A 19761-nucleotide genomic window follows, 5' to 3' on the forward strand; every position below is an offset into this window, starting at 1 on the left:
TACAATACGAGTTGTAACTTGCGGTATGTCTACATTGAAGTAAGATGTTGAAAGGGTGGGTGCTACACATTTTTATCCTGGACGATGGCAAACAGCAGTGATGCATTCACCTCTGATGGCTGTGTGTGTGTTGGGGGTGTTACTAATACAGTGATGGATCTGTGTTTGTTTTAACAGATGTCAATGTCACAGAAAGCCTGTTTTTTTTTAAAAGGCCTAGTTGTTTGGACAGTGGTCAGTGTTGTCAGTGCCCTCTTAGTCTCTAAGTGAAACTTTACCCTTTAACACCGAGCGCAAGCGCACTTTGCATTACCGTAATTACACGTCAAGCGGAAACGGTTTCTGAAAGCTGGGAAGTTGCGCGTCGAAGTCAACGTGTGGTTATTACGGTAATTTCACTTGCGCTGTTGCAGGAAGCCGGCGAATCAGCACCTTTGTCACCAGAGAGGAGAGAGTTTCAATTTGTTGGCCTGCTTTTGCACATTGAAGCAAAATGTTATTTTAAATATGTAACACTGTTCAAATTTCAAATTTTACACGTAAAATCTGGTGTTTGTGTGCAACTACGGAGTTTTTTCTCAATTAAACTTTTTGTTTTTCTTTATTTTAAATTGTTAATACGCTACTTAAACATGCAGTAAATTGTATGGTAACACTTTAGATTAGGGAACAGATATTCACTATTAACTAGGTGCTCACTAACATGCATAAATAGCACACTAGCCCTTTATTAGTAATTATTAAGCACTTATTCTACCTCTATTATGACATGAATTAAGATTTTTACTGATTAAGGTGTTAATAATCAAAAGTGTTACCAATTGTAAATACAGTAACTGCTTGATATTGAAAGTTATTCTGGAGAAATTTACATTTTCTGGCCCTTTTATGGTTAAAATAAGCAAAAAAGAAAAGTTCAGATGGACATTTTGAGCCTTGGGTGTTAAAGGGTTAAAATGATTATAGTGCTGTCAGGGAAATACTCTTATATTCTTACAGTTGATTTCCTACATGTGTATAAGCTTAATTAGTAATCCAGAAATTAAAAATCCTTACTTGTAAAATCATCACATCCCTACAGCAGCAGTAGAAAAGATTCAACTTAAATAAACACAGCACAGATAAATGAAATGTGGAGTGAACCTGTGGGAAAAGTTTGCATCTAACTGCCTTTTGCAAAGTGAAATACATTGTTCTATCCCCCCCCCGCCTTAGTGGGTCACATTCCGGTCCATGTCACTCATCTTGATGAGTTGTATATTGCGACAGGGTCTGGCTGAAGGCTGAGGTAACCTGTGTAAATAAGAGTCACTGGAGCCAGCGACCAAACTGCAATAAAAGCAATAAATCACTTAGTGTTTTCAAACACATTCGTTTCTTCTCTCTTCACTCATTTCTCGTGTCGAAGAAATCCCACGAAGTTCAAAAGCAAATATTGATTTTGCAGCACATGCCTGATATATCTCGTTCCCCCTGTGCCGTAGAACTCCATCGCTGTCCAAGGAAAACATTGATGAACCGACTGCACCGCATTTATCCCGTCATTTAAATGAACTCAGACACGGCAGTCTGTTAAAGGTTCATCCTGCTTGACTCGACCTTGTTCTGCTGCTGTTTGTATTTGTTTTTCTCTAAAAGAGTTCAATCGTGACCTGTTTTTGATATCGATCGACATTCTGAGGCAATAAAGAGCTTGATGGTGGTTATTATGTAATGGCATTTTTTGATGAAGGCAAAGCATATTCAACAGTCACAACCACTATTTGTAAAAACACGCAGTCAGTACTGTACTTATTGTAAATAAGACAGTGACGACACCAGGCTGCCGGCCACTGATTGGTCACAGTGTCGTCACAGGAAGAGGCACGAGCGAGACGTCGGACACCAGAATCAAGCCAAACAATGCCGAATTGTAAATCAGTTAAAAAGACTTAACAATCTGAAAAAACGTGGCTTAATCTCCAAGCTTAATCGAGTTTGTGTGTGTTACGTATAAACATTCCGTGAAAAAACGCCCACATTGAGTAGGTACTGTTGCCGTGCCGTGCCGTGCCGTGCCGAGGTGAGTTGAGTTGAGTTGAAGCGAGCGGGAACCATCGGTGGAAAATGTATTTATAAATTCATAAAATGAAGATGATTCCTATATTACCATGGAACAGTGGTTAGCACTGTTGGCACACAGCAAGAAGGTTCAGGGTTTGATTCCCAGACCTTTTTCTGTGTGGTATTCTCATGTTCTCCCCATGTCTGCGTGGGTTTCCTCCCAGCATCAGAAAATGTTTGAATGTTAGACACATGGGGTCAGGTTGGTCCCATGTGATGGTGACCTCATGATTTTGTGGTTATATTATGACAATAAAGATTTCCCTTATATCAAACTATATCTGTTTGGAATGTAGTCAGATTAAGGTTAGTGTTAGGCGTTAAACGGTTTTTGTTTTGGATAAGGGTAAGGCTTTGTTTACAATGGAAATCATTGCAGAGTCATTATACAACAATATCTGCACAAACCTCTGTATGTGTGCGTGTGTGTTTGTAGTCAATGAGCTTGTAGTGAAGTGAGCTTCAGAATGAGCAAGTGACTGAATGTTAAGTGCGTGGGTGAGCGACTGAGCAAATGAGAGGACGAGTGTTTTGAATGAGTGTGTGTGATTCATTATTACTGAATCAGTGTTTCCTCTCTGTGTTACTGGTTAAGTTTTGCCGGCGCTGTGTTAAATACTGTCTGGCAGCCAAAGGTGCACAGTCCGCTATAATGGAGTGTGTTGCTGCGGTAACGCTGGTAACAGTGAGAGTGGCTGCTCCGCCCACAGCTCTCAGCCTCGTTCCACGCTGCAGTGATCTCTGTTCAGTCCTATCCCCGCTCGGCTCTTCTCTGGCCTCTGGTTGATCTTCGCCGTGGATGAGCGGGTCGGAGAAGCAGCAGCCAGAAAAGGGCCCGGTTCGACTATAATTGGACTCCTGCCCCTTTGCCCCCCAGTATACAAGCACTCGCGAGGAATATGCACCGAGCGTCACTTACAACTTCAGCTGAACTATAAGCCAGTTTCTTATCCTCCAGTTAAACTTTGTGGGATTCAACATAGTCTGAAATGTAGTCTTTAAATTTCAGCATGGCGTGCACAGCCTTTGCTAAATGATCTGATTGGTTACTACTCTTGGTAACTTCTAACTCAGCGATCTCAAACTCATTTTAGTTAGGGGGCCAAAGACAGCACAGTTTGATCTCAAGTGGGCCGGACCAGTAAAATAATAGCATAATAACCTATAAACAACAAGATCTCCAGATGTTTCCCTTGGTTTTACAATTAATGAAGCATTTTTTTTTACACAATATATGATGAACAACCGGAAATAAGATGAAAAATAAGTGCAATTTCAACAATATTACGCCTAAATTTACCATGTTAAGCTGTAAAGTCGGCCCTATTATAAAGACGGCCCTATTATAACAACTAACCTTTAATAACCTAATATCTCGACAATAAGGCTGAACGATTTTGAATAAATATCTAATTGCGATTATTTTGAGAGGAATTGCGATTGCAATTTGATCCGCGATATCAGAGGGAATTCTTATTTTCATTTGAAAAACACATTTAAGATGATTACTGTGTGATATGTGTGCAGATCTGTGATGTTCTCTTCAGTCTGTAGAGTATGACGTGTATAGATCAAAACAGTAATTAATCTAACACACATTTTGGCTTTAACAAATATTGCGCGTCCTTGCAGTAGGCTGCATTGCGATTTCCATAAAATTGAGCAATCGAGTAATTGTTCAGCCCTACTCGACAACACTTTAAATTGTATCCTGAAGTTAAAGAACCACATTTTCTGTGTCGTTCTCCTTTATTTACGGCACAAATGTATTAACCAATATTATTTAAGGCCTCTTTTATGATTTATTATCACTTAATTTAATGTATTAGCCAGAGGTGGGAACTCAAGCCATTTTGAGTCTTGAATATTATCTGGGTGTGCTATTCTAAAATAAAACAAAAAAGTATAATTTTTATTGGACTACCAGGTTTGAATGTATTTAAAAGTATGGTTTTAGTTGGACCAACACAATAATTCATTTTTTAAATAATGTAAATGTCTTGTCAGCGTTACTGACTGGAGAAGGGAACTGGCCTTTATCTTTGCTCTGCGATCATATGCAAAGTGGTCTGATTAAAATGCCAAATTGTATTTCAATAGAGCCAGTGTCAGTGAACACTTTTAGACATTTCATTTTAATTTAATTTAATTTTTTTTTTTTGGGGGGGGGGGGGGGGGGTGTTGGTCACTGAATACATTTACATAACTGCACATCTCTGTGCCTGCAGTGTTTGGCTGACCTATATATACATATACACACTGTATATAGACGAGTTTATAGACGATTATGGACACAGATATTTGCTGTCCTGTTGGTTTCCATGGTGAGGAAGCCTCGATGGTGTGGCCCATTATTCATTCAAGTCAAAATCGTTTGAAATAGAATTCCTAATTATCATTATAGATTATTCATTTTTGTCCTTTTATCTCAATTTGCAGCTTTTAGTGCTCAGTGTACAATTTATGAGCGGTTATCATCCATGGAGCATTGATATTAATGACTGTGTGAAATCCGAGCAGCGGTGCTCTATAATAATAAAAATAATAATAATAATAATAATAACGAATCTAGGAGTGGAGGCACAGCGCACACTGTGAAAGAAAGTTTTTTTGTGTGGGCGCTTATGGGGCCATACATTTGTGACTGATCGCAGTCATTAGTGGCACAAATTCAGCGTTATTCTCCCCCGTAACATCGCTAATGCGCCATTCTCAAATGAAATCTTAGTCTGAAATAAAAGTTCAACCCATTATAATTTGGAAAAAGTCTTCCATCCACTTCCTTAGTATGATCTCACTGTTGTATCTCAATTATTCCATGTTTTTCTCTGAAAATCACTGTAAAATATCATATAAACATAACTACACCGTTACGCTATATATTATATATCGTCGTGATTTAGCAGTATTTTACTGTAACTTCAAGTGAATGAAGTCATACAGTATATTAGTGGGATGTAGCATTATTTAACTATATCAATCACTTAATGGAAAACACAAAAGTGCCGTGTTGTATGACGAATTGTCACAGTGAAAGCCTGTTCATTAATTTACAGTGCATGTGGTTAACGACTGTTTGCGTAGATGGAGGTCCATGTGTATTCCTCTCATCCCGTCGCACATGATTCCACAGTGGGCAGCGGATGATCAGAGGGATAATCTGTGGCTGCTCTAAGATTCATGCACAGCTCGCCTCAGATCTGCTGCATGCCCAGCTCCGGGTTCTCCAGAGAGGTCTCTCTGTTGTGCAGTGGAGGAGCCAGTGGAGAACCTCAGTCAGTGTACATACAGACCTACTTTGTTTGAGCTGTATCTTTAAAATCGAAACACCAGACTGGTCGTGCATGTTACCACCTTGTGTGTTTATGTTTCCTCTGCACAGAGCAGAGAATCCAGAATTTGAATGTTGATAGTGCACGTGATAGAAGAGAAGAATCCTCTGTTTTTTGTTCTCTCCACGCTGCTGGAGCGATGTCTGATGGCTCTGCTACATTAGTGGGAATAAGCCGACTAATTAGTCTTAAACACCTGTGCTCTAACAAAAGCACCTCTCTGTGTCTTCCAGCAGAGGAGACGACAGCTGCGTCTCTGCCAGCGTGTCGGGCTGTTTTCACACCCGTAGGGGGCAGCTGTGCTCTCCAAAAAGTTCCCCCCTCTGACTAATAGAGTCTCACACACCAACACACTCAGTGAGACACAGAGAGAGCAATAATACAAGTTCAAAGAGGTGGGTATTCCTCTGCGACTGCTTATGCTCTGGAAAAAAAAAAATTTGTTGTTTATGGCTTCAGCCTTTTTGGATTGTGTGCGTGGAGCAGCATGCGAGTGCTTAATGAAGTCAGGCATCTGCCAGAGACAATACACGCACTTGTTTTGATGCCAAGCACGCTTACACTTACTTTATATCTCCCTCTGTCTTACTCTCTCCGATTTTAAAAAAGCCTGTAAAAGCCATTATCGTGAGAAACCAGGCATTTCATGAAAAACAAACAACACAAAACTGTGTCTGAGCTGATATGCCGTTGACCAGGGTCTGCAGATGAAAACTCTGTCTCTGTCGTCTCGATCCTGGCAGACACCGGACTGTAATAAACCAAACAATATCACATTAACATTAAAGGTTCACCAGTGAATTCAGCTTTAATAAGCAGACAAATATTGGAAATACACAAGTTTCCACTGTCTCCTCCAATATTTAATTCAGCGCTTGATAATTATAACTGTTATCTGTCGCCTCTGAAAAATTATTGAGCTTGTCATTGCCCATTAATTCACTCTGTATCGTAAATGAAGTGGGCGCAGGGCTGCTTTTTATCCCCTTCTTTGCTGTAAATGAATGGAATGAGTTTTTCCAGAGGCCAAGTTTGCCCCGTACTGTACTGAACATCACACATGACAGACCTTTGTTCTGCTCACTGCTCATTTAAAAGCCTGGAGAAAATGGGCCCGAGATAAATTAGCCCCACTCGAGCGTGCGCACTGCCGAGCCGCAACCGAGGACGTGTCATCTTCGCTAAAAGCTGTGGGTTTTTTCACACGCAGACGAAACGAGCACTCGAAACCGTACAGTATGCGACCCCAGAGACCTGAGGCGTGGAGTCTGCTTTACACTCTCTGTTGTGGAGAATGTCACTTTATGGAAGTGAAGTGCTCGTCACCTGTTGCTGCGACATGGTCGGCGCCTCATCTGAAATGAATCATGTGCCGCTGATCGGTCAGCGACAGGCAGCGCAACACATGTGACTTCCAGCCGGGCAGTAAAAGAACTTATGGTCCCTTATTGTGCGTTGTGTTCTCATACTGTGCCCTGCATTGTGTGATATCCATCTCCTGCAGTGGCTGTCAATCAAAATGCAAATGCTCACTTCCTGTAAGGGTCTTGGGTCGAGGAGGGGACAACAATGGTGGACAAAAACAAAAAGATTGCATTTTCAAAAACATTTGACAAAAACTTCCATTGCAGGGAAGTTGTGAATTCCACAGTTTTCCACTTAATGAAAGGCAGGTTTGACTTTTCCTGACACCTGTGTCAGCGAGGTCAGCGATCGGCCACACAAAACATGAACTTTTTTGAAATGTTGAAAGTTGGATCGCTTGTATTGAGTTACCTTTATAGAATGGAATGCTTTTACAGAGGCTGGATACAGTATACTGGTCAATATTAGTTACATCTGTATTGGCCTGCAAGTACAGAAAGCAGCATCCATAAATCCCGTTACTTTCTTTAAGTAAAAAACTCTTCTGGTTTTGGCTCTAAAAATGCCGAAATGTGTTCTGCACATTCATATTTGTGATACTTTTGACATTGTGCGTCATAATGTAGATTTGGGGAACGATGTACCTTGTAACTGCAGGCTAAAATGACATCAGCGTTGATGTTCACTGGGCCTGAATGATTTCACTATTATCAATATTCAATATTCAATATTATTTTTGCTGTACATTGTGCACATTTGCGTTTGACGCTCTTGAATTATATTAAAATGAATGAAATTAGTTGCAAATACTGTGCTTGTAATAACTGCATCAAACCCACTGAAACTTTCACATTCTTCTTTTGTGATGCTTTCACCACAGCCTCTTTCAGTTGTTAGTTTTTATCGAGTGTCTTTTCAGACTGACTTTGGTTACTTTTCATTGACAGTAGTTAAAGGTGAGACTGTCAGACAATCTCCAAACACATGAATGAATGAATGGCAGCACAAGAGAGAGCTGGGGAATATGATGTCATCGTTTTCCCAAAGTGTCGAGAGGCTGGCGTTTTGAGATTTTCCCACTCTGGGAGGCGTTGTCAAAAAATACCGTTTCAGGTCCTCAAGCGTCGTCTCCGTGTGGACGGAACGCCTCTCCGACAAAAGAAGTATGCATATTCACCTGAACCCTGGAGACTGACTCCGACTGACTCCAAAACCTTCCCCGTCTTTCCCCTCATGAACTTCTTGGTCGTTGGGGAAGTGGATTTTCGAGTCGTCGCGTTGCTGCATGAGGAAGGATCTCCCGATGACTTTGGTTGCATCTCTCTTCAAGTTGGCAGACAAAAATGTTTCTGTACAGACGTCTGAGCTAATTTCGCGGGTTACATCATAAATGAAGATCAATGAGCCCGTCCCAGAAGAAGCCATGCAAGCCCAAGTCGTGGCATGACCTCCACCGTGTTTCACAGAAGAGCTTGTGTGTCTGGAATCATGAACAGATCCTTTCTTTCTCCACACTCCAGCCTTTCCGGTAGAGGTTCATTTTGGTTCACAGTTCACTGCATAAGTTTTTGCTCCAGTTTTCATAACCTTTGGGTCTCAAGGATGAGGACCTCACACAGGTAAAAGAGGAGCAATAAGGACATTATGTGTCTTGTTTGCGCTTAGATTTCCACTGAGAAAGGCAGAAGCTGGTGCTTGAACATTGCAAGTGACTCCACTAATGATTACAATCATAACATTTTAGGCGGTGCCACATATGACTTCTCCAGCACACAGTGGTTCAGACTGTTGTGCTGTGTGGCTGATGTAACACAAAATGAGAAGCAGTTGTTCTATTTCTTAGTGTCACATTCAGGCTGTGGCGGGGAGGAGATGTGGGGCCGTTTGCTGTTGTGAATGGAATAAATAGATCCTCCAGTGTGTGTCTGTGTGTGTGTCGGTGTGGTCCTTTATCTTTGACTTCTGAAAAAAGGCTCCGGTGGCTATTGTGAGACATCATCTACTACACATTATACAGCTTGGCCTGGTTGGCTTTGCCCAAAAAAAACCCCATCTCTGCTGAAAGGCTTATGCTCATGTTCGTGCTGAACTGCATGGCCCACTTTGTGCCGTTCCTGCTCTCTTTTTTGTCGTTTCTCTGTGCTTCTATTTGTCCTGTCCGAGTTAAAAAAAAACACATTATTATCCCATTTGATGTGCTTTGTCTGTGTATCCACCTGCTGCAGCACAGACGGAATATGATTTGCCTCTATGTTGTCTGTTTACCTTTATGTAATGGTTTGGTCTATTTATGCAGCGTCAACTCTGGGAGCTGCCACTCTGAATACCAATCTGTTCTGTAGTGTTGCAATGCTGCTGCCTCTGCACGGGTATTTACCACCCTTGGATAACTTCCAGACTAAGATGTATGGCTGAAGGCTTAAATAGATGTCAGAAAGGTCCGCACTTGCACTTTCTATTGGGAGAATTCAATATAGTGTGTCTTTGCCGGGTGTGAAAAGAGACGCAAGTTAGAATCGAGGGTATATGGGCTGAATGTGCAAAATGTTCAGGACATGATATTGAGTTGTGTGAAATGTGTATAACCTAACTTGTCTTGTTCTCGTAATATAGATTTTTTTTCCCTGCTGATCGTTTGACCTTATCTTTGTACGGATATACATTTTGATATGACTCAAACTTGATGAAACCAGTCATCTGCCAGCGATTTGCTTTCGCTTAACAGATTTCTCTGGCCAACTACAGAATCTATGAAAAAAGGGAACCAATCACAAATGGGCACTAGATATGAACGCAGCTTTCTTTTGATTCGGCTGTTCCTCCGCGGAGCTCCCCCCGGGCCTTTACTTGATAGCCATCGCTCCTAGAAAACGACATTTTTTCCATCGCTCTGCATATGTCTATCCAATGGCATGTTTCCACCGGCTCGACTCGACTCGCACAGTTGCGTTTTGGTACCTGGTACTTTCCAAACAACGTCGCCAGGAAGAGACGTCCAACACAAGAATCAAGCCGAACAATGCCGAACTGTAGATGAGTTAAAAAGACTTAACAATCCTGAAAAACGTGGGTTAATCTCCAACAATTAGCACGGAAATGTCTAAAATCTCATTATTTAACAGAGGAGTCTGGTGTATTTAGTGACTGTGTCAGATGGAGTCTGTGTAAACAAATCTTTTTCATTCACCGATCCGAATGCTTTACAAGTCACTCGTCACTCGTTTGTGTGTCGCGTGTAAAACAAAGTCACGGCAGTTTCGTGCAGCGATGACTCCGCCCACGTTGACGAGGTACTATTTATGTTGTGGAAACGGGTCAAGGCGAGCTGGGACCATAAGTGGAAAAGGGGGCTTAATTGCGTACAGAGGCACTTTTATCTACGTCCGTTGGTCACGCCTCTTGGAAGTGAGGAGGTGACTAAACCTTTTTCAGACCCAGGTGTAGTCTGGTGTTACGGGCCAATTAAATATAGAGTTTTAATAAAAGAAGACTGACTGGAATCTTATGGATATGGTTATGTGTTCAAGGGTGTTAGATATGTGAGGTCGGGCTGCAGAAGAGTTTCCACACTGCATTAACTCCGTCTGAATAGGTTTTTGCTCGGCCGCTGCACGCTGAGCTCCAGTTTTCATAACCTCTACTCATTTCCATTTCTCTAATTCTTTCCCGTCCTTTGTTAGAAGCAGCAGACTTGGCAACGATTGTTTGACACTTTGCTGGTGCCAGAGAAAAATGTCCCTGTGTGTGTGTGTGTGGAAGTGTCTTTGCACATTTCTCTCTGGCAGCATTCATTTTTACAAACTATCCAGACTGGCGGTCAGACCCTGTTAGGACTTTTCATGTAGCTGCTGTTTGATTTCTTTCCAATTTTTTTTTTGTAAGACTGACAGTGATGCATTTTGGGTTTTTCATCATGTTTTGGGATTTGTGAGGCTTTAGAGCAGGAAATTATCCAGAAAAAAAAAAAGAATCATGTTAATACAAGAACAGAAACTTGAAAGTAGTGATTTGAGGATTTTGTGCAACAGCAGCAATATCCTTCTCATTAATCCATGTGCCCAAGATGGATGAATATTTTATGGCTAAAGATGAAGCGAGAGACAAAAGGTCATAAAGTCAGCCAACCTGTATTAAATCCTCTCCATGGTTTAAAGATTGGATGCAGAGTCATTTTTACACCAGAAACTTGTTCCCTTTCACAACCACTGAATCCAGTCTTTGAGGCACTTTTGCCACTTTCCATTATGACTTTACCTTCTGCTTTGTCAAGGTGAGCTTTGGAAAAAGGTGTTTCAATATGAACATTCAGGAGAATATCAATCAGCCATTCACTCTGAGTGAGTGAAAAGATGAAGGACCGGCAGCTCTGATGGCTTTTCCTTCTTCCCGGAGGGGTTTTAATTTGGGTTCTTCATTGTCGCTGAAATCCAGTAAGACTTCCTAACCCCCCCACTCCCACTCTCCCTTGATCCCATTAACAGCAAACTCATGGGACTTCTGATCAGCCATGCAAGGTCACCGAGCCTCTGACAACAGACACCAGTTTAACTGTGTGATCCTTGTCTCTGTGGCACAAGCCGAGGAGATGAATGATAGGATAAAGTTACCAGGCCTTGTTAGTAGTTATAAATAATTTAAATGACAAAGGAATGGTTGGGACCACTTTTTTTGCCCTAATTTTATTAGCATAGCTTCACTGGAAGACTGGAAACAAATGGAGACAACCAACCTCTTATTATTAACACAAACTAGCTCTAATTTGTTGATTACAAGATTTATAGGCACTGATTGGAGCTGGAGATTGAATATAAAAATGAATTCTGGTTACAAAATGAATTCCAGTTGTGAAGCCTTGAAATTGAGTATGACAGTTTGTGAAACTGGAAACTACCCGATACCTGGCGGATGATACCTGCTGTCACTCACATGCTGTACTTTATTATCCTTTATTATCCTAAAACCCCGAAACTAGTGATTGCAACCATGCACTTCTCAGGGAAAATGTTCACTGATGTTATAAGTCAAGTGAGAAGTAGAAGCTCTTTTTCCTCTAAATTGTCAAAGTCAAATATGTGCTGTGTTGTATTTGCATTTCAATACTAAACGTGCGATAGAACGCGATTAGAAAATGTCACTAGTTCGTTCAGAATCAGCTGTTTATCACGGATGACGGATCATCTTACGTGATTTTCTTATTTCCGTAGCAGCCTCCTCATTAAAACCACTTGAAGCTTGGACAAATGCAGCAAAAACGTCGCTTCCAGGGAAGCTCAGCTTCTCAGGGAGTCAATGGAGCACTGGGCGGGCGCGGACACTCATAAAATCTCAATAAATAAGCTTCCCCTGTTTCAAAGACCAGAAACCGCCACTGAAGTGTACGTGTGCATCCTGGGTAACGATATAAACGCATGACTAAGCTTCATATTTAATACACACGCTTACGATTATTAATCTTCTTATTGAATTACTCTTTGCAAGAGATTATGCTTGCATACTTTCCTATAAGTCCAACTATAGAGTTTAATTATTTCATTCAATCATTCAGATTATTTAAGTGGTTTAACCAGTGGTTTAGTTTGCGCTAATAATGAATGATGCAGAAGTATTACTTCTGCACCGTAAATAATTTTGAAAGTTCGTTTCTATCATTTGCAACTTTGGCATGGATTAAGTCGTTATCCGTCTTACGTTGCTTGCGGGAATAAGCCTTCTGGACAGAATCACATCTGTTAACTCCCTCCCTCCTGCCTCTGTGTGTGTGTGTGTGAGAGAGAGGGGTTACTGTCATTGATAAAGAAGCCAGTTCTCCCTGCAAATGATTTCCACACTACGTCATCTGTCAGTATCAATTAACCTCCAGCCACTAAGTCTGGAGCAGTATGAGGCCAAACGCTGCAGAAGCCAGGAGCTGCAAACAGTGAAGATAATCAGAGGAAGTGTTTCTGAAGGGCTAGAAAAGTTGACACACTGCAGGCTTAAGGCCTGTGTTCCATGTGGGAAAGTCAGTGCAGTGAATCTAGGAAGGCATGAAGAAATGATGAAGATAGATAAAGACACAATCAAGTTCTGTCAAAGAAGCTCAAATCGTCTTTTATTTGCCCTGCACGTTCATTTCATCTTTACAGTATCTATCACATACGTGGTGTAGCCATGATTTTACAGCTGAACTCAGTCTCCACCAACGTGTGTTCCTATGGTAACAGAGAAGAAACCCCTCATGGATCAACATCAGGTTTTCATCCAGACAAAGTTAGCTGAAAGGGTGTGTGTAAATGCACATTATAACTGTACAAAACAGGTTTGAAAATATTGAAATTTAAATTTAAAGGGGGCAGCCCGTGGCCAAGTGGAAAGGGAACTTGGCTTGTAACCGGAAGGTTCAAGTCCCCACCAGGTCAAAGGGCTGGGGTACCCCTGAGCAAGGTACCCAACCCCCATTGCTCCCTGGGCGCTACTCAGTGTGGCAGCCCACTGCTCCTAATTCTAGGATGGGTCAAATGCAGAGAAATAATTTCCCTAAGTGGATTAATAAAGTATATATTCTATTGAACTGTCCGTTCTAAGAGATGATACCACTTTTTTTGCTGATATAAGTATCTACCGATACCGATATTACACATATTTTTACATCTAACTGCTTAACAAATATTGTTCTCCTAAAATAAAGAAATAAACAGCCCAAACATGACTCGGCTAAAATGCTTTTGCAGTTTAATTTACGTTTTTCCAGAGCATAGCGAAGCATCCGACATATAGAATTTATTGGATTTTACATTTTTATCTGTCCAATATCCGATCCAGTGATTTTTGTCAGGAAATCATATTGGGATTATTTTTTTAATAAGATATTGTGTTTAAGATGTGATTTGAAATTAGTTGGACTGATCATTTTTAAGAAAGAGAATTTAAATCCGAAAAGATTTGACATTTCTAACAAACAATACGTACTTAAGGCGGAACAATTCATTATTGTCAGATCGAAATCACAGTTTCCAAACAAGGGCTGCAATTTTAGGATTTAACACACTCTCTCCCTATCTTTAACTTCTCATCCTTGCAGAATAATACATATATCTATCTAATTTGATTGTATCTCTTGTGGTCGATCTTTTACGCAGCAACTTTTTAAACTGACACAAAATTGTTTTGTTTTTTTATCACAAATCTAATCACATTTGCAATAAATGAATTCACTTAGACTGAAGAGCGAGATTTTTTTGGGAGGGTCATTGAATTCCTTCTTGCAGCACTGCAGAATTTCATCACAGTGGTGTTTTGTCACACATTTGATCTTTATCACATAATTTTATCATCGTTCAATTTGAATATTGCACTTGACTTGTATTATTTCGTGATGAAATGTGCGGAGGGTTCAGTGCTGCACAGGAATTTGTGGTATGATTATTTGACACATACACACACACGTTGTAAATTGTGTGTAAATTCAGAAAAGAAAATCAGCACAAGCTTATCTTTGGAAAGTTGGAACCAGTAAATCTTAGGTATTTGAATAACCTATAATGCTAGTTTCGGCTCGATAACTCACGGTGCTGTGAAACTTTGGCTCGTGTTCTTGGACGATGGGAAGGAATTACACTGTAATTTATTGGCAGTAATTGATGGTGTAATAGTTTTCAGATACAAGGTTATCAAAAAATGAGTTGGAACCATATTATCAGCCGGTGGAAATGTCAATTTAAAGGCTTATTTCACCAAAAATACGGCATAGAACTTGATAGTGGTGAATCTGTGGTGGTACAACCCATTTGCATTTGTAGTGACTTAAAAACGCCTGCGTCTTTTACATAAATGAAGGTACTAATGGAAGTTATTTAAATTAATTGAAATATTCTTTTTCTAATGATTCCATTATTTAATGTATTTTTACTTTAAAATGTGCATCAAACTATTTTTTCCCATTTAATTGAAGTACTATATTGAATTAAGCAGCTATTTTCATCAGGATAATTACGAACTTTTCATATCATCCCATGCATTTTCTCCAGTTTTCCTGCTCGTTTTTGATTTTTTGTGACGTCACCCTGATCTGAATCTTATTTTAGTCTCATTATTTTCTTCTTCACATGTATGGTCCACCTCATTACTCCTTTCCGAAAGACGACTCCATCGCAAAACAAAATGGCAACTGTCAGTCTACTTGTCAGACTTGTCAGCCCTGTTGTGCATGTGCTAACCCTGAAATGACTCAACACAGCTGCCAAAAAACGTCCAGTCGCCGAGTGTCCAGTTGCATTTGAACCCTCGTAATTTGTGCTACTGTGTGTTAAAGGCGGCTGTATCACTGCAAAAAAACACCACTTTGCTGTGTGTATTAGGTTCACTACAGTCAGATTTTGGTCCATTGCACATTGACAGAGTATACTGAACAGAATGAATGCCTTGTCTAAGTTGGCGCCGTGCAACTTTCTCTTCCGGTTTGTCTTAACTATGTCTCAGCATTTCTTAAATCCTCTATATGTTGCCCGGTGTTTCTGCCTGGTTGCTTCCCAAGTGCCCAGCAGACTGTGACTGAGGCTCAAGCATGGAAGAGGGCGATGGGTGTGTGCGTGTGTGTGTGAGAGAGAGAGGCATGGAGTCTGGTTGCTGTAGATAGTGGAGCAGGTGGGGCAGGCCGGCTCCTCTGACCCCTCAAAGCTCCATCTGGACTGTGTGCATGTGTGTGTGGGGGGGAGCTGTCATTCAGGAGTGCAAAGCCCGAGCGGGGGAGCAAATTGCTTTTTGATCGATCAAATTCCCACTCAAAGCCACTCCCACCAGCCACTTGCCTACTTTCCATTCTATTTATGGAAACTGCTGTGACCCTGTGTGTGTTTGTGTGGGCAGGACAGACAGTTGTCATGTACTTCAGTCAGTGCTCGTATCACATAAAAGAATTCAAATTGATCAATGTTAATAATTCACACAATGAAAGATTGATTTTTTTATAGAATAAACCAGCAAAGTTAAATCACGGGTAAAACATTGAAATGGATTGTCTTACAAACATTATATCAATATATATTAAGTATTTGTTATATTCCTGTTAGGGTTTCGCGATGATGCACATGATCAACATCATTAATGATGTCGTGCAGAAAATGACATCGCAGTAGTCACGATTGCCCGCGGTGGCCACTTCCTGTCAGTTAAAACGGAACCGCGCTCGCCGCTCGTGTCTCACATGTCCAAGCTCGTGAACGTGAACGTGTTGCAGCTCATTAAAACCAAAGTGCTACAAGGACGCCGCGATACTCGCGTGGTTTCACGAAGGCTGATAACGAGCCAATGAAATGTGAACGTCCGACTGTGCTGTGTCGACAGCACAAAGAAAACTCTCCCTGCACTGAAAACACGCCAAGGGCTTTGAAAGAAACCCAACAAAGCTATAATACGATCACTTCCCCAGCGCCAGTGTTGAGTCTCACACATTTTGCCGTTGCTGTGCAGCGAGCACAGGTGATAAATTATGACTCGACGCTGCCACTGATTGTTGAATATATTTCCTCGGATGCCTTTGTTTCTGACTAATCTCATCTGACGCCCAGGGCCGTTGAGAAGGAAGTCAATTCTGTATTTCCTTTATTTTCAGCAACACCATAAACCGTTCAGCTGTAATAGTAACATATAAAAGACCTTTCAGAACAAGCAGTACCAGTGAATGCAAACTCCCCTGTCACTTTTCCTTGTCACCTCATTTGCAACAAGATAGGTTTTTGCACCAGGAAGAGTGTGCGGCTCTGTTCCGAACAGTAACCGTGCAGAAGTTGCAAATGCAGAGACTAATTTGGCTTTTCCGAAAAATCTCTGTCATGATTATTTGGAACCTCATCTGTTTCTTTTTAAGCAGCTCGGAGAGCTCCCAAAACACAACCAAATGAAGAAGAAGAAAAAAGAAATTACACCCATAAAATTAAGTCAACACAGCCAAATGAGAAATACAGTGCAATTAGTGTGTCTGTATTTGGATGTAAAACGGTTGGTTCGAGAGGAGGAGTTGATCGTGTTTTATTCATCTGCTTTTCTATCATTTAGTTGGCACTTTGTTTATTCCCAGCCTGGTCTCCCAGAAAAAAGATGTTTTTATTTATTTATTTATTTATTTATTTATTTATTTATTTAAAACCATGGAAAATAAATGTTGGAGTTAGACAAGAAAAAAGAAGACGTTTGGATTTCATGTGTTTGTAAAGTGACACAGTGGGGTCAGATACAGGGGATTAAGCACATGTGAATTAAAGAGGTCAGTTGAGTTCAGATCAGGAGCAGGGATGCAGAGGAATATCAGCTGGATGCTGACTGTATCCTCTCTGTCAGCATCACCTGACCGAAGAGGACGTGAACGTCACCTCATGCTGCTGTCTGCCTCTGTTCATGTCCTAAAACTGTAGTGTGTACCTTTTAAATTGAAAGTCCACACAGTTTTTGTGACGACGTCAGTCAGCGCCACACGTGTTCTTCACATGTGCTGTGTGTTTCTTCGCGTGGCAGATGTTTGTTTTCAGTGTCAGAAGGATAATGATGCATTTTTAACGTCACAACTGAGCAGGCGAGGCAGGTGAAGACCGCTTCACACAGCAGCACGATGACAGAAAAGAACAAGGAGAGCGAATAAAAAGTTTTAGAACTGGATTCCACTGTTCTCAAAGCAGTCAAAGGCAGGTACACAATACATCATTTACCAAAGTACTGTTTCTATTGGCACTTTTCCACTTTACTCAAGAGAAAAAGACTTAAACGTGTTAATTTCCAGCAATTAGCAAAGGAAATGTCTAAAATCTCAATATTTAACAGAAGAGTCTGGTGTATTTAGCAACAGCACTTCTGAAAGAGCTAATCTTTTTAATGAACTGATTCTAATGATTCACTTACACCGAAAAGAACTGCTTTGCTCGTCACTAGTTTGAGTCGCATATAAAACAAGCAGCCGTGACAGCACCCGAAGTAGAGCCGAGTGCAGAGGAGTGTGCTAGTGCTGGAACTGTGTAATGGAAAAAGCACCATATGTGTGTGACGGGGCAAAAAAACGAGGTCAAATGAGGAATGCAGCGCTGTGGTAATTACTTAAAGGTCCACAGGGGGTGACAGTGGTTCCGCACGCTGCCTGCTGCAACATCTTTGACCTCAGTGAGTTAATATATCGACATATTCAACGTCACATGTCTGGTAAAGCTTTTCCTGCCAGATTTAGGATACGAGTCACTGGGAAAACCTGCCGTTTCATGCCCCCATGCGATAGATTGTCATGGACTGATTTACTGACCCACTGACTGACGTCGCCAGAGTAGTGGGAGTTCCTCTGATGTTACTCTTGCTAAATATATTGGCAGGCACAAGTAGTTTCCATACCTCGTGAAAAAGGACATTTACAGGCGGATTTGCCAACTTCCAGCCTGATTTATTGAAGATCTAAAAATGAAAAGTCCTAAATTGGGTGTAGAGTGCATGTTTGGTAAGCGCTGGTAAGTGTTTTGCAGGTGATCAGCTAAGTGTCTTTATGGTTTCCACCATGGAGAGTCGGGATGATGACATTTGATCCCGCCCATTGAAGTGGAGCCTCTAGTGGAAGTGGTTGAGTTAAAACCAGAAGAAATCTGTGGATGGGTTGCTATTGATCAGGTTAATGGTGGCTGTGTTCCATTAAGCTTCCTCAAGGCCCGTGGATGACATGGGATATGACTTTAACATTGAAAACTGGGGAAAAATAGGTAGCACATCCAAAAGTAATAAGGCAAATTATTAGCTCTTTGGCCTAAATTGGCCTCGTCTTTCTGTAAAAAATACAAACATTTGGAGATGTAGCTTTCTTGGCAAGAGTAAGGTGAATAATGCCAATTACCGGCGACTGCCAACACTTAGCTAATGTAGCTCACCATAAACCCACTGGGAACAGCTGGCTGAGTCCGTCCAGAAGAAATTTAATCAAGCTATTAGCAGCTCTCGCTACTTAACGGAATGCTGCTGAACTCACAGAATTCCACCTCGTGCTTTGTCAGGAAGGGATTTCAAACTTTCATTTACACACAAATAATAATGAATTTCTACTAATTGTATGTTTTTTGCAGGCGTAGAGCGTCGGGAGTGATAAATGTCAACCTGCCCTGATTCTTGTGTGGGTCACTCTTCTCAACTCAAGGTAAGTGTAGCCTCCTTTCAAACACGTGTGTTGTGGTCCGGTGTGAGCAGCGTTCAGCAGCGTCCAGGCTCATGTGCAGTGTTTTCAGACTTCAAATACAAGTCTCATCCAGATATACTGGAACGAGACAGCACAGAGTCAGAGTGATGGATGACAGAGACGACGCGGTTTAACGACGGGCTTGTAAACCTTCAGGATGAGGACTAGATGACGACGGTGTCAGGTTTTATTACAGTTTGTTCAGAGTGAATTTGGGAACAATTGAGAGGGAGCTGATTTTCTTTTTTTCATGGATTATGTAAGTACTTGATACCATTTCTGACACAGTGTTATTTGAAATAAACGTAGTTCTTTGTACATTGTGTTAGTTCATGGTAATAAAACTGTGTTAAAATCAAATAATACAGACCCAGTTGACTGCAACGCAAGTGACCAAAGTCCTAATGTTTTTATTTCAAGGATTTAGCCCCTTACAAATAATCCAGGCCTTAATGTTGGTTGCCTGGGAGATGTCAAATTAACTGTAGAACCGCAGTCAGTCTTTCCTTCCGGACTCTCTCTAGCTGTTGATTTAGTGTAAGTCACTACAGTACGATGTTCCCTATATTTCCACTGAGGTCAGTCTTGCTTTTGGCAGCTCAAACCGGTCATTTCGTACTCTGGCTAACAAAAAGCTGAGCCCGACTCCAGGTGATGTTGTGTTTCTGTCGCGGACTTGGTGTTTTAAGAGAGTGAGCGACTGTGCTGGCTGTTTTTTATTTATTTTTGATTTAAATAATGGTGATTTGCATTTGGGAAACTCAACCAGGAGCCACGACGACGTGGCCT

General features: G+C 41.1%; 1 protein-coding gene across 16 annotated transcripts in view; it reads left to right on the forward strand.

The window, feature by feature from the left end:
• The window catches only part of arvcfb (ARVCF delta catenin family member b), a 206474-nt gene that overhangs the window by 28438 nt on the left and 158275 nt on the right, over nt 1–19761 (forward strand). For all 16 annotated transcript variants that reach the window (XM_058635404.1, XM_058635403.1, XM_058635406.1 and 13 more), the window contains one exon: nt 18863–18933. The gene's annotated coding sequence lies outside the window, so the exon portion shown is untranslated. The remainder of the gene's footprint in view (nt 1–18862; nt 18934–19761) is intronic.

This window comes from Solea solea, chromosome 8 (assembly GCF_958295425.1).
Source record: "Solea solea chromosome 8, fSolSol10.1, whole genome shotgun sequence".
NCBI lineage: Eukaryota > Metazoa > Chordata > Actinopteri > Pleuronectiformes > Soleidae > Solea > Solea solea.